Source organism: Ursus arctos, unplaced genomic scaffold, assembly GCF_023065955.2.
Source record: "Ursus arctos isolate Adak ecotype North America unplaced genomic scaffold, UrsArc2.0 scaffold_9, whole genome shotgun sequence".
Classification (NCBI taxonomy): Eukaryota; Metazoa; Chordata; class Mammalia; order Carnivora; family Ursidae; genus Ursus; species Ursus arctos.
Genome location: NW_026623111.1, coordinates 76184266 through 76198173, shown reverse-complemented (window position 1 = coordinate 76198173; position 13908 = coordinate 76184266). Strand labels below are relative to the sequence as shown.

Genomic DNA, 13908 nt, shown 5'->3' with positions numbered 1-13908 from the left:
CCTTAAAACTCTCAGAGCTGTTAAGGAAAAAAGAACTAGCGTTTGTTGATTTGGTAAATTCTCAGCCTATCAGAATTGCCAAAAAATGCAAAAATGCGGATAAAAGTAAAATAAATTACAAATAATGGGTTGAGTATTTGGGAAAGCTGGACCAGTGTGACTATATTTGGCATGTGCAAGCAACATGCATTTTGGGTGATAAGGCAGATTGTAGGGGGTTAAATGGTGGCTCCCCAAATGATATGCTTGCGTCCTAATCTCTGAAACCTATGATCATTATCTTGTTTGGAAAAAGGTGTTTGCATATGTGGTTAAGTTCAGGATCTTTAAAGGAAGAGCATATCCTGCATTGTATAGTTGGGCCCTAGATGCGATCACATGTGTCCTTACAACATAGAGGGAAATTAGACTAAGAAACACAAAGGAAGACATAAATAGAGAAAAGGAGGAGGCAATATGCCCATGGCCACTCTAGCTATTAGAGTGATGTGGCCACAAGTCAAGGGAAACCTGGAAACACCAGAAGCTGGAAAGGACAAGGAATGGATTTTTCTCCAAGGCATTTAAGGGTGCACAGCCCTACCCACACTTTGATGTTAGAATTCTCAGCTCCAGAAGTGTGAAAGAATAAATTTCTGTTGTTTTTAGCCACTACTGTAGCCAGAGGAAGCTAATACGTTAACTGAATCTAATTTAATTTGCAAAGAAAGTTGCTATTTGTAGGTACAGAAAGCTAAGTGAAAATGTCAAATAAATACCTTTCTTCTGTCTTTATTAGTGCTGTTCACACTCTATTTGCCTCTTATCAAGTGGTGCTAGAGGGTAGAAAAATGTGACGGAAGTGTAGAGGATCTTGTGTACCTACCTATGTATTTCCTGTGAAGTAGAGAACAACAATAGAAAGAATGACAGTATAATAGGATTTGACTGACACAGTCATGACTCTGAAAATTGAAACCTCTCATAATAAAAGCAAAAATAACTGCTATGATCCTAAGAAGGTGAAAAGTGCAGTCCTTTCTATTCGGCTCATAAAATTTTGAGTTATATATTTTCACCACTTTTGGAAAGCCAACTTTAATATTATAAGTATGATCACTTACAAAGAGGCTCTAACACTGAGTCTGTTGGCTGGTACTGAGATGACATAGCACATATTACTGTGCATATTTTCTAAGTTGAACATGTAAAAGAGATGAAATCTGGAGGCCCCAGACTATGATTCTCAACTTGGTATAAAGTTGTAGAGGGAATGACAGATTTACTTGTTTTTTTGTTTTTTGTTTTTCAAATTGCTCATGCACTTTAGGGATCTCATAGATCCCCCTTACAGGAACATCCTTCACTGTATCCAAGAAAATTACTGCCACTAAGCAGTAAACAATGAGCTTTTTATTGAACATATTATATATTTTTCTTCAGGTATGTTGCAATAAAAACAAGCATTAACTAGGGTTTAGTGTTCTGTTTATAAGTCATCATTGTGGATATGAAAATATGCTAAAATTATTCATCTTTATCCCTAATACATTTACTATTTTTTGTGTATACAGAGAAGATTTGTATAATATTTGCCACTCTTAGATTTTGCAAGACCAGTACTCAAAAGAATGATTATTTCCCCCTGGGCCATTTGTTTGCATTTCAGAAGACAATTACATCAGTAAAAAAGGCTATGGCTTCATAGTTTTAACAGTTAAGATTGCTGTGGTTGAAATACAGAATTCAGGGTTTTTCAAACACTACTTCACAGAATCCTAGAAATTCTCTCTTTGTAACTGAAAAATAAATGATTCTGAACTTAGTGTGATGTACAATGATAAGGTTCAGAGTGTTAGACAGCACCTTTATCAATTCCATTAGCAGTTTTTAAGCACCGTATGCATGCACAGTAGGACACCATATTCATTTGGTTGAGTGTTTTAAGTATTTTTAGGTTTTGTCACCATATTGGGAGCAAAAGTGGGATTTGGGGAGCATTGAAAACTAGTAAGTGATGAACTGAGAAAGAAGTCAGTAAGCTGATGATGGCAGCTTCTCAGTACTGAATTACCTCCTCCCTAAACCTTCTCTTAAGCACCACCTATTAAATGACAGGCGTAAACAAGTTCTACTGATATATTAGAAAAATCAGAAAAAAAAATGCTTCATTCTGGAGACGAAATTTTTATGCACCACAAATCAGGAGTCCTGCCACTTGACTGTTAATGTAAATATTGCAAAATGTGGGTACTGTAGGTTGAAAGAGTTGTAAAGTTTTCATATTTTTTGCGATGTTCTTTTTAAATTATCATCCTCTTAAAATATTTTATTAATGTTTCTGTTTGCAAACATGTTTGAGGATAAAATATGGTATTTTCTGAACATGAGTTGTAAGATGGAGGAGGATGATTCTAGGCTTGGGTCTATGATTACTTCTAATCAGTTTGGTGATAATGCAATGTCAAAGTCATTTCAAAGTAACTGAACCAAAGCAACAAAGGAAAAAACAAAACTATAGCAACAATAATAAAACAAGAACAGCAAACCCCATCTTTACCATGAAAACTAGTATCAATTATTTTCACACAAGCTGACAGTCGTGGTTATCTAATTCTGTTGCGCATAGCGGGTTGCAAACAATAAGTGAAGCAAGAGGAGCAAAAAGGCACAAATACAAACCGCAGTCACTTGACAAGGAAAGGTGACAGAAGTGGTTCTTGGAAACTTAAACTCAGTAAAGGTTTGTTAAAAAAAAATAGTTGTGCTCAATGAAGAGTTTCAAGAATCTAATTATTTAATGGTGGAAATTATTACCCCAGAAAGGAAAAGTCACATGGTCGGTGAAAACATAATGATGGAGACATGTAAAATTATAGCGATAAAATGTTAGGTTAAGATGCACTTAGATAAATTGAAGACTCCACTCTCTACTGGTATAGTAATTGGAAAAACTGAAGACATATCACCTGAAACTGAAGAGATCTGAGAGCAAATAAATAGAAAAACAACTCTTCATATTGATGAGTAAACAAATTTCATCATTAAATATCAAGCCTTAGTACTTGCAAAAATCGTCAATGTTAGTGAAATTCACAAATGATGTTTTCTTGTTTCAAGGTCCTGTCTGAAACAAACAAACAAACAAAAGCCAAGATACAGTTCATGTTTGTCTTCATATCTAGAAGGTCTGTCCAGGAGGAACTGTGTTGGCTCCTTTACTAATGTTATTCCATTAGTGGATGGTTCCACGAGAGGTTTTGCCTCTTGTTATAGAATAAAATCTCGACTGTGTTATAATATATGGCTTTGTTCCCAGATAAATACTGGTGTTAAAAATATTTGGAGAGGAAAATGTCTGGATGATGCTACAAAATGATTGACTTTATTAAAGGATGATCAGTTCCCTTAAGTATGTTAAAAACTATGAAGAACTAGGACAAAGAGCACATAAATCTTTTAATACGTACAGACATTTGCATTCATTGTAGAGAGAGTTCTCAGCAAAGTGTTTAAGCTGCAAGGTGAATTTCAGTAGCACATTTAAAGAAACATTAATCCAAATTTTGTTGAATGCTTTGAAAGTAATAAATGGCTGCCCAAAGTAACCAAATTAGCAGTCATTGTTTCTTCACTTGGAATAGTTGAACAAGTCTCTGCCAGGCTCTGGACTGACAAGATTCTTACACTTTAAAAGGAAACTGTATGTTTGAAAAATCATGTTGGAAATGGAAATCTTTAAATGTTTCCACTTTTGCTTGGGTTTGTCAGTGAGGAAAGATATCAGCAAATATCATCTCAATCTCACATTAATTAAAGGTGGTATTAATCATCTGCTAGCAGAAAATCTCTTCAGGAAAAACTTAATATCCAGGGCCTGGGCTAATGTTAAAAGCCTCTTAATACTATTGAGTCAGTTATATCAAGTAACGGAATAAAAATAACCAACAACCTAGAGAAAAAACATAAAAAATGGAACCAGACCATTGGGGTAATGGACAGTGCTTTTAAAATGTTAACTTATATGGTCAAAAATACAGAAAAGATGGAGAATTTTAGCAAACCTGAAATTTACAAAAAAAATCAAATGAATACTCTGAAATTGAAAAATAAAATAAGTGAAATTATAATTTGATAGGCTTTAATAGCACACTAGACAGAGCAGAAAAGAAAAGTAGTAAAGTAAAATGTAGTTCAGCAGAAAATAACAAATTGAAGTCTGGAAAGAAAAAAAAAATTGAAGAAAAGGCTATAAGAGTTATAAGGTATATGAAAGAAATATCTAATATTCAGATAGTTGGAATCCCATGCATGGAGACAGAATGGGAAAATTCATAAACAGAGGGGAAAATCATTAAAAAATTAAGAATTGAATGCAGGCATATTAAAAAAAAACCATCATGACAAAGTTGATTTATTCTACAAATTCAAGATAGGTTTAATATTTTAAAAATGAATCACTATAATTTTCCACATTAACAAGGTATGGAAGGAAAATCATGACTATAATGATAGATGCCAAAAAATATATTTAACAAAATTCACCAACTCTTCATGAATTTTAAAAATAATTACCAACCAGGAATACAAGGGCGCTTACTTAATACAATAGAGTATCTACCAAAAATCCTACAGTAAATGACCTATTTAATGGTGATATATTATAAAATTTCACTCTAAAACTAGGAATGATAGAGGTTTCTAACATCACTGTATTCAACATTTCATTGGAGGAACTTTCGTGATGAAGGAAAAAGAAAAGATAGGGATTGGAAAGGAAGGAGTAACACTGTTATTCACAGATAACATGATATAGTATATAGGAATCTATAAGTATATTATTTTTTAAAAAGATTTTTATTTATTATCAGAGAGAGAGAGCGAGAACAAGCACAAGCAGGGGAGTGGCAGGCAGAGCAGGCAGAGGGAGAAGCAGGCTCCGCTGAGCAAGGAGCCTGATGTGGGGCTCGATTCCAGGACCCTGGGATCATGACTTGAGTCAAAGGCAGACACTTAACCAACTGAGCCACCCAGGTGTCCCTCCACAAGTATATTGGAAAGAGAGTTAATGTGTGACTTTAAAAAAGTCACTGGATTAAATTTGACATATAAAAATAAGTTGTATTTTTTACTTACAAACAATTAAGAAATACAATTTTTGCATTAGTAAGATATTATTTATTTAAAAAATACACTAAGAATCTTGTGTAAGACTTCTACCCTAAGAAAAATATTGAGATAAAATAAAGATTAATCAATGGAGAGAAGTCTACCTCTATGTCAGTTTGTCACTTCTTCCTAAGTAAAACTATAGATTTAAATGCCTTCTCAATAAAAATCTCAGCATGTGAGTTGGTTTCTACTTGTGTAGAAATGAGATAGCCAAGAATAGTAAAGGTACTCTTGAAGAAATGAACTCTGTTGGAGGATATAATTGTTATTAAGATTTAATAGTAAGGTTGGGCGCCTGGGTGGATCAGTTGGTTAAGCACCTGACTCTTGGTTTTGGTTCAGGTTGTGACCTCAGGGTCCTGAGATGGAGCCCTGACTGAGCCTCTGCCTTCAGTGTGAGGTCTACTTAAGACTCTCTCTCCCTTTCCTTCTACCCCTCCCCATTCATTCTCTCTGTCTCTCAAAAAAAAAAAAAAAAAAAAAAACAACCAAAAAACCAAAAAAAACAAAAAAGAACTTACAGTTATTAGTATACATGGTGTACCATATCCATATACTTTACATAGTGCTATATTTACTCAAGGATAGACAAATAGCTAATTGAACGGAAAAAATCGTACAGAAACTGGCCTGATACAAGACAAAAATGCCTCTAAGGAAAGATATTCTTCTCAATAAGTGAAGCTGGGTTAATTATATACCTGCATAGGAAAATATAAACATATATAAACTTACCTACACCATACCATACAAAAGAAAATAATTCCAGATGGATTTAGACCTATTTGATTCATAGAGCTATATTTCTGTAGTAAAACATATAAAACATATACTTATGACTTTAGAGTAGGCAAAGAGTTTTTAAACTGGCTTAAAGAAGCAGTAATCCTAAAAAAATATTGATAATTAACTTCATTAAACTTAGAAAATTTTGTTCATGAAAAGAAACCATTAGGAGGGAGAGAAGGCAAGCCAAAGAGTCAGATATATTTATATCCGACAAAGGATTTGTGTCCAGAATAAACAAAGAATTCCTAAATATCAATAAGAAAAAAAAGACAATCTAAATTTTATAAAATGAATTTTGAACTTATTCTTTACAAAAAATAATATCCAAATGACCAAATAGTCTATGTAAAGAATTTTAATCAATAGTCATGAGGAAAATAAAGAATAAAGATAAAATTAAACACCACCATGCACCTACCACAACAGTGGGGAAAACAAAACAAAACAAAACAAATTTCAAAAAAGATAATTCAAGAGTTGGTGAGACTATGGAGCAAACGAAAAGCTCATTTACTAATGGTTGGAATGTATTTAGAATAAAACGTTTGCAATATTTATTAAATCTGAGCACTCTCTCCCTCTGATTCAGACATTCACGTCAGTTTTTCAGAAAACTTCAAACAACTCAAATGTCCACCAACAATAGAATAGTAAACTATAGCTATAAGCAACAACGTGATAAATTTCACACACTTCATGATGGCGAAAGAAGCTAGACACAAAATAAAATGTACTATTTGCTTTCATTTTTATAAAGCTCAACCACAGGCAAACCAAAGTAATGAATTGCTTTGGGAGGTGCTAACAAGTGGGAGAGAAGTGCAGACTTCTGGGATAATGGTGATATTCTGTATCTTCATTGGATTACAGCCCCATGTGCACTTAGTGGGGCATCACTGCATGGCACGATATTTAGTCCGTGTACTTCTCTCTGTGTGTGTTGTACTTCAATGAGCATTTTACAGAGTAAATTCAGGTTTCAATAAATTGCAAAAAGTTTTTGCCCGCTAAGTCATTTTTATAGCCATGCCTATCTTTGAATTCTGTCTTTTCTGTTTATTTGTGAGACATGTACAGATCCTAAATTATTTTATTCATTTTATTTTTAGAATAAATTTGCAATTAGCGTAATCATTTTCAGTAAGGTTAAAAAACTGGTATTTTACTGAGATTATATTTTTTGGTATAGACCTCATTGAATTAATATTGAGTTTTCCTAGCTAATGATAGAATATACAATACCATCTGTTCATATTTTTTGGTTTTATATTCTTAATTTTCTTTCTTAATATTTTATCTTTTTTTATTACATCAGTAGGTGGGTCCTTTACTTTACTTTTTTCATTTATTAAAGTTTTTTAATTTCAATATAGCTGATACACAATGTTACCTCACCTTCAGGTATACAACACAGAGATTCAACTTCTCTGTGTGGTATGTTATGCTCACCGCAAGCGTTGCTACCATCTATTATCATACAATGCTATTACATCACTGACTATATTTCCTATGCTGTGCCTTTTATTCCGGTGACTTACTCATTCTATAACTGGAAGGCCATATTTCTCACTCCCCTTCAACCATTTTGCTCATCCCCATGCTCCCTTCCCCTCTGGCAACCATCAGCTTGTGGTTCTTTAATTAATATTTCATAGTGTTTCTCATCTTGAAATATGGGAAAGCTACTTTTCATTAAAAAATTAATCTTGTTAGTAGCTTTGCAAGCACATTCTCTTATAACACGAAACTTTTGTAGTTTTCTTATGCATCTAAGTATCCAGTTTGATCATCTGGAAATGGTGGTGGTTTTCTTTCTCTGTATCCAAGCTTTCTACTTCCAATTTCTTGTTTGTTTCTTTTTTCATATTGTATTGTCCACTCTGCTTATAAAAAAATAATACATATTTTATAAACCCTTGATTAGGAATCCAGTGAGATTTGCTCAGAATCAATCTGAAAACAAGAATAGAGACTAGGATGGCGGACTGAAAATTAACAGGTCCATCTTCTATGGTCTTCTGACAAAGCGTTATGTGATGAAGAAGAGGGGAAAGAATTATTACCATTACAATAATTGTAGCATTTACTGTAAGGAGTGAAATGAATTATTTAAAAATTGGCTATTTTCTTTCTAGAAACACATATTAAAATTAGAGTAATCTGTATCAAAATTTCTGAGTTAGAGGGGCCCTATCGGGGGAAACTGAGGCCTGAAAAAAAAAGTTTGTTTCACAAGATCTCATGATTAATCACTGCAAGGGTCAGATTTCCTATCTCCCAAACTAGTACCTGGATAAAAGTGTATTAGCAAGTCATTTCATAATCTAAGAGCAATTAATTAAATATGAATTAAATACAGACATTTTGACAAAACATAGATTTAATTATCTTTAAAACAATGACTTTCTTTTGAAATAATTTTGACTGGTTCTTTTTTTGTCCAAAATAAAGTAGCGTCCAATGTGCACATAAAACAATCAGTCAAAACCAAATAGAATATTAGATATATAGAACTGTTTCATTTCCTTATCTTTGAATATCTATTGAAAAATATGAAAATTTATGACTATAAAAGTGTAGAGTTTTCCTTATTCCAAGCCCTACTTTTGAACATCTTTACAAAGAAAAAAACGCTAAAACTGCAAGTAAATGGGTAAACTGCTTTTCAGGATGTTGTTTGTTTGTTTATTTATTTATTTATTTATTTATTTGAGAGAGAGAGAGAGAAAGAGAGCTCGCATGAGCAGGGGCAGAGAGGGAGAGAGAGAGAAGAAAATTCCCTGCTGAGCTGACTCAGGGCTCCATCTCATGACCCTGAGATCATGACCAGAGCTGAAATCAAGAGTCAGGTGCTTAACCAACTGAGCCACTCAGGTGCAACTGGGATGCTGTATATTTAATTATAAATGCCTAATTTTGATGATTGCATTTTTGTTTTTCTCTCATCTCTATCACATTCTGCAAAGGATGTATTAGACTCACTAAAATGAGCATTAGGTCAAGAATAGTGATGATTAACATTTCTGAACTTGTTTTTCAAGAATAAGAGATTTATAGGAGAAATAACATCAGGCTTTACTAATTAGCAAAAATATATTTGCATTTGGACCACAAATTCTATAAAGTCAAACAATAAAAAACAAATTGCGGTAAAATTACCAACACCATGCATATTTGTTACTTTGAAAGTAAGTCAAGATTGTGGAGATTATGGGTAGAGATAATGGCTAAACTTACTTGTTGTTGGACATCTTATAAATTGAAGATTGAATCTTGTATTCATAAGGTAGTTAAATTGCTGACATTGTCTTTCCCCAATCAAAATATTCTTATGCTTCTGTGCTTGGGAAAGGTAAATAATCAATTTCAATTTCTCTAAGCAATTTCTCTCTTCCTTCATCCTTTAATTATTTTGACCTGGAAATTTACCATTAATTAAAAAATAATGTATCTACACTGACATTTGGCAAGTAATGGATCAATGCTACTGTGAGATGCATATTTAGTAGTTAGGCCATTTCCATTCATAAGTAGTTCAGTCATTTTGACTGAAAAGCTTTAGTTAATGGATGACTTAGTCGTCAAAATGGTAAATTAGTATGTGCTTGTTTTAATTGTCTTGATAGTTAAGGGCCACAGAGGTGAAATAAATGAGAGTAGGTGAATGAAATCAATAAATAATAGGGAGTGGTGGGGAGTGTGGCCAACCAAAGAACAAAGAATCTGCAGGAAGTGCCACTCACTGTTTGAGTACTGCAGATCGTCACTGATCCCAGAATGTGGCCAAATTGTAGCCAGGTCTTTTTGTTTCAAGAGAAGCTGATAATATGGGATTTTTGTCTGGATCCTCAAGATTTCATTGCCTTCTTAGTATAACAAAATACGAAGCTTAGAACTGGATCCCTTGGCTCTTCCTCTTCTATCTCCTCCCAGTTCAAAATGCTTTCATCTCTTAATAGCCAGCATTCTCCTAGATCTGAAGTTGGGCTCAATGCATTCAAGCCTCAGCACAATGTTATTTACTTTTAGCCATTTTCCAGAAGGTCGGCTTACTCTGCCCGCCATGGCCATTCTGCTTCCTGTCAAAACACTGCTTTCCCCGGGCATGAAGAGAATCTTTGTCTTTCTTGCACCGTGTCACTTTGTGGCATTGGTGCTTGCCACACTAGAAAGTCAGGCAGCTTTTAGGAACATTCCCCCGTTTGTGAGAGCGCTATTGGCTTGGGTGGAGTGGGTGGGTGGGGAGAACCCCAGATCTCTTTTTGCAAGAAAATGTGGTCGACAAAATAAAACATATCTATAAACCAGATCCAAACTCTTAGGATTCTAACTGCCCACCTCTCTTTTTGATAAATGAGAGCAATATTCAAATACGTACTCCAACCAGTGTATATTTGTAGTCTTAAGACATATAAGACATCTTTGCAAATTCATTGTGTGAGCTTACATTGTGGTCTGTGAGTGGGCAAGGGTTATTGCAAAAAATTAACCTTGGCTGTGGACTAGTTTTGTTATAAAAACAAAAGGCCTAAATACAATTGTGCAGTGCTAGCTTGCCAGGGAAGAAAATAAAGATTGTCATCCTAGTCCCTACCAGTGGGGGGATAACTTCTCCTACATATATTTTACCAAGGTATCCTCTGGGATTTTCAAACATTTGGTCTTAAGAAGCCCAAATTTAGTGTACTGATAATGGCAAAAGGGGGACTGAGGCATGGAATTGTAAGGGACTTTCTGTATATGTGAATTTTAAGTCTTTGAAGAAAATTTGGAGATATTCCCCTCATTTTCATGATATATCTGTGTTTGCATATGAAAAAATTTTAAACAATATTAAAATTACTGTCCCAAGAAGATGTGCCAGTTTCTTTTGTGGCTTCCTAGGGGAGAGGTCTTGCAATCAAAGAATTCCTTAGCTTGTGCGGTGGACTGAAATAGCCCATAATGTGACTCCTAAGCACTGGTCCAATAGAGTGGCCAAGGCCAGTACAAACCAAGCAATATCACTAATATTTTGTAGCTCACATCTACATTTCCATCTTTTTCAAGCTGTGAAGAGAGCCAGGCAACTAACCATCAAAAATATGTTACTTCCAGAAATCGGTTACAAACTGAACAGCACTAGTCTGCAACTTAATAAATGAAGCATAGTTTGATTTGTTCCATTGTCACATTTGTTACAGCCAGTGGTGGTATGTATGCTAGAATTATCTTGTATAAATAAATAAAAGGCTAAAAAGTATGCACTTTTAGAAGTCCTTGAACATTACATAGGATAAAGGAGAAATTAATATAAGCAATATTGGCTTTTAAGAAAAACAGACTCTAGCAACTATTTCAAAAGGCTAGCAACCTTACTTTTTATTTATTTCAAACCCCTTAGCTATTATAAATTATTTAAATTATATATATTTATACTGCATAAAACCCGATTGTGTGTTTATCTGGAAGCAAATTATAGGACAATGTATTTTGTGTAGAAGTCCACTTTTAATGTCTATTTTTCACACTAAAAATCTTGAAGCAGCATGGGTCAACAATCTAAAACTTGTGCCAGTCCTTTTTATTGCAACATAAAATTTGGAATCTTTCTCTGGAGTAGGCAGAAAGGAGTAATCTGTTAGAGTGTGCACAAAGACTTTTCTTTTTTCCTATATACTTGCATTCCTGTTTTTTGTATAGATATAATAAGAGTAATGACAAAATAACATCTAAGTATGTGTATGTTCACACTGTGTATGACATGACTGCTTAGAGAATATAAAATTACATATAATAGTAGATAAGAGAAATAGTTCTGGAGTTAAAGTGGGTAGTTTGTCCAAGTAACTCACTTTGAACACTTACTATTTGAGTGATTTTGAAAAAGTTATCTAACCCCTCCAAGCCGTACTTTCTTCAAATGTAAAATGATAAAAATGGAAATTTCTGTTCCATAAAGTTATTACCAGAATTGAGCCATGTGATCCATAGGAAGTACGATGCTTTTTCTCCTTGTTAACTCCTATTATTATAATTAGCATTTAGTATCGATGTGAATGAATATGGGCAGTTGGCTTTATTGAACCGTTTCGTTATAATATCCTTGTTAATCCTCAGCACTGAAATTTACTGTTACCTCAGGGAAGTTACTTCACCTCTCTGGGCTTCAGTTACTCACCTGTAGTGCTAATAATAGGGCTAATAATATTACCTCTCTTGTTCTGGTGTCTCGTGGATAAAGGAGATGAAACATGTCAAGTGTTTAGAACTGGGCAGCATATGGTAAACAGTAAGTATTTCTTAACATAATTCTTTGTTTTCCTACTGAAAGATTGTAAACCAATGAATTAGGATTTAATATTTTCATTTAATTTCTCTTCTTTCTTTTATGCACCTTTCCAATTTCAAATAAATTTCTTACATAAAAGTTAATCATCTTCTTACATTAAAGTTAATCATCATTATTTTCCCCTTATATCAGTAACTAAATTTTCTTTGATACTATTAAGGAAAAAACTGCATATTTGTCTTTGCTTTCTACCTCAAGGTAAACAGTGTTTTGTTTTTTTTGTTGTTGTTGTTGTTTGTCTGTTTTGTTTTTGTGTGTGGGGGGGGTTGCATTATAGGAGGATGGATGACTGGGTTGTTTCTTTATCTCTGGTGTTCTCCATCAGGGCCATACTGTAGAGACACATGAGTTGAAATTCACAGAAGACCATTGTTCTCAGCTAATAAAACCCATATGGAAAGCAGCCATTGTATTTGTCAAACCAAACAAGCTATTGCTTGAGTGGTATTGACTGGTGGAAACCCCTGGAAGTAAAAGCCAGCACTTGCTGGCTCTGTTGGACTCATGAGCCCTCTCATGGCACCAGCTCCACCACCTACACAAAGTGACTGCACAACACTGGCGAGCATCCCCCAGAGGCCCTAAGGATGACCTGAGTGTGGGGACAAGGAAATGAATGAGTCAGTGTCTAGTGATCTCTAGAGGTTGCTCTTAGTACATGACGAATCTATTCACCCCTACCTGTCTTAATACAAATGCATCTCCAAGTGATAGTACCAAAGCCCAGTTTGTAGGTGTTCTTTTAATCTCCAAATCTCAGCATTTTATCTTTTTATATGTTTTACTGGTCTTTCTCCACGATTATATTATACCTTTCATAAATAAGAACACGTATTTGGGACTCTATACAAATTAAATATTTACAGTAATGGAATTTTTATTGCCCTCCAAGCTATACTCAACATCTTTGAATATAACAGCAGTTAATGTTTAACTTGTGTGTGTGGGGGGGGGGGGCAAGTGGTAAAAGAAACTTGTAATTCTGTGAACTTAAATGTAACCTATCATGTTTTATTGCTTTTATCTTTATGTTATCCCTCAAAATAATCCCTTCCCAATATTTACATGAGTTGTTTATTGTTTCATAGTTATTGCATATTGCCATAACAAAGTACTTAAAAGGAAGCACTCATACTCCATGCAATGTACACTTTAATTCAAATTGCCATATATTTGCAGAAATTAAATTGTCAGCAGAATGTACCTGATCATGATGGTGCAGTTTATAATTTCAGTGATTTTTAGTCATGTCTATTTAGTTTATTAAATGTTAATATGATTCCTCTATCATTTATGTTCTATTTTTTTCAACAAATGTACATGGACAATTAGCACATGATCTGCAGAATGGGTTAATTTGCACAGTGGTTCCTTCAGTTTTCTTATGTAATCTTTTATGTGTCAGGCACTCACACATTGCTTGTGCAAATATTGATAAAATATTTAGAGACTATACGTGTGTGAATTAATAAAAGAAGTGGATCCCTGTTACCTCAAGTATAGTATCCTTGTTTCTTGGCAGTGGCAAACGGCCCTCCGCACCCTCTTTCTACCCTCCATATCCCCCTGCCTCTCTTTAGAACAGGGAATTAAAAAGGGCCTAAAATTTCATCAACTTTAGGAATTTAGGAAAATTT

The 13908-nt window shown here is 34.2% G+C and overlaps 1 pseudogene; it reads right to left on the bottom strand.

The window, feature by feature from the left end:
- Positions 1-9829: 9829 nt before the first annotated feature.
- Positions 9830-13908, bottom strand: part of LOC113263068 (60S ribosomal protein L36a-like) — a 79558-nt pseudogene continuing 75479 nt past the window's right edge.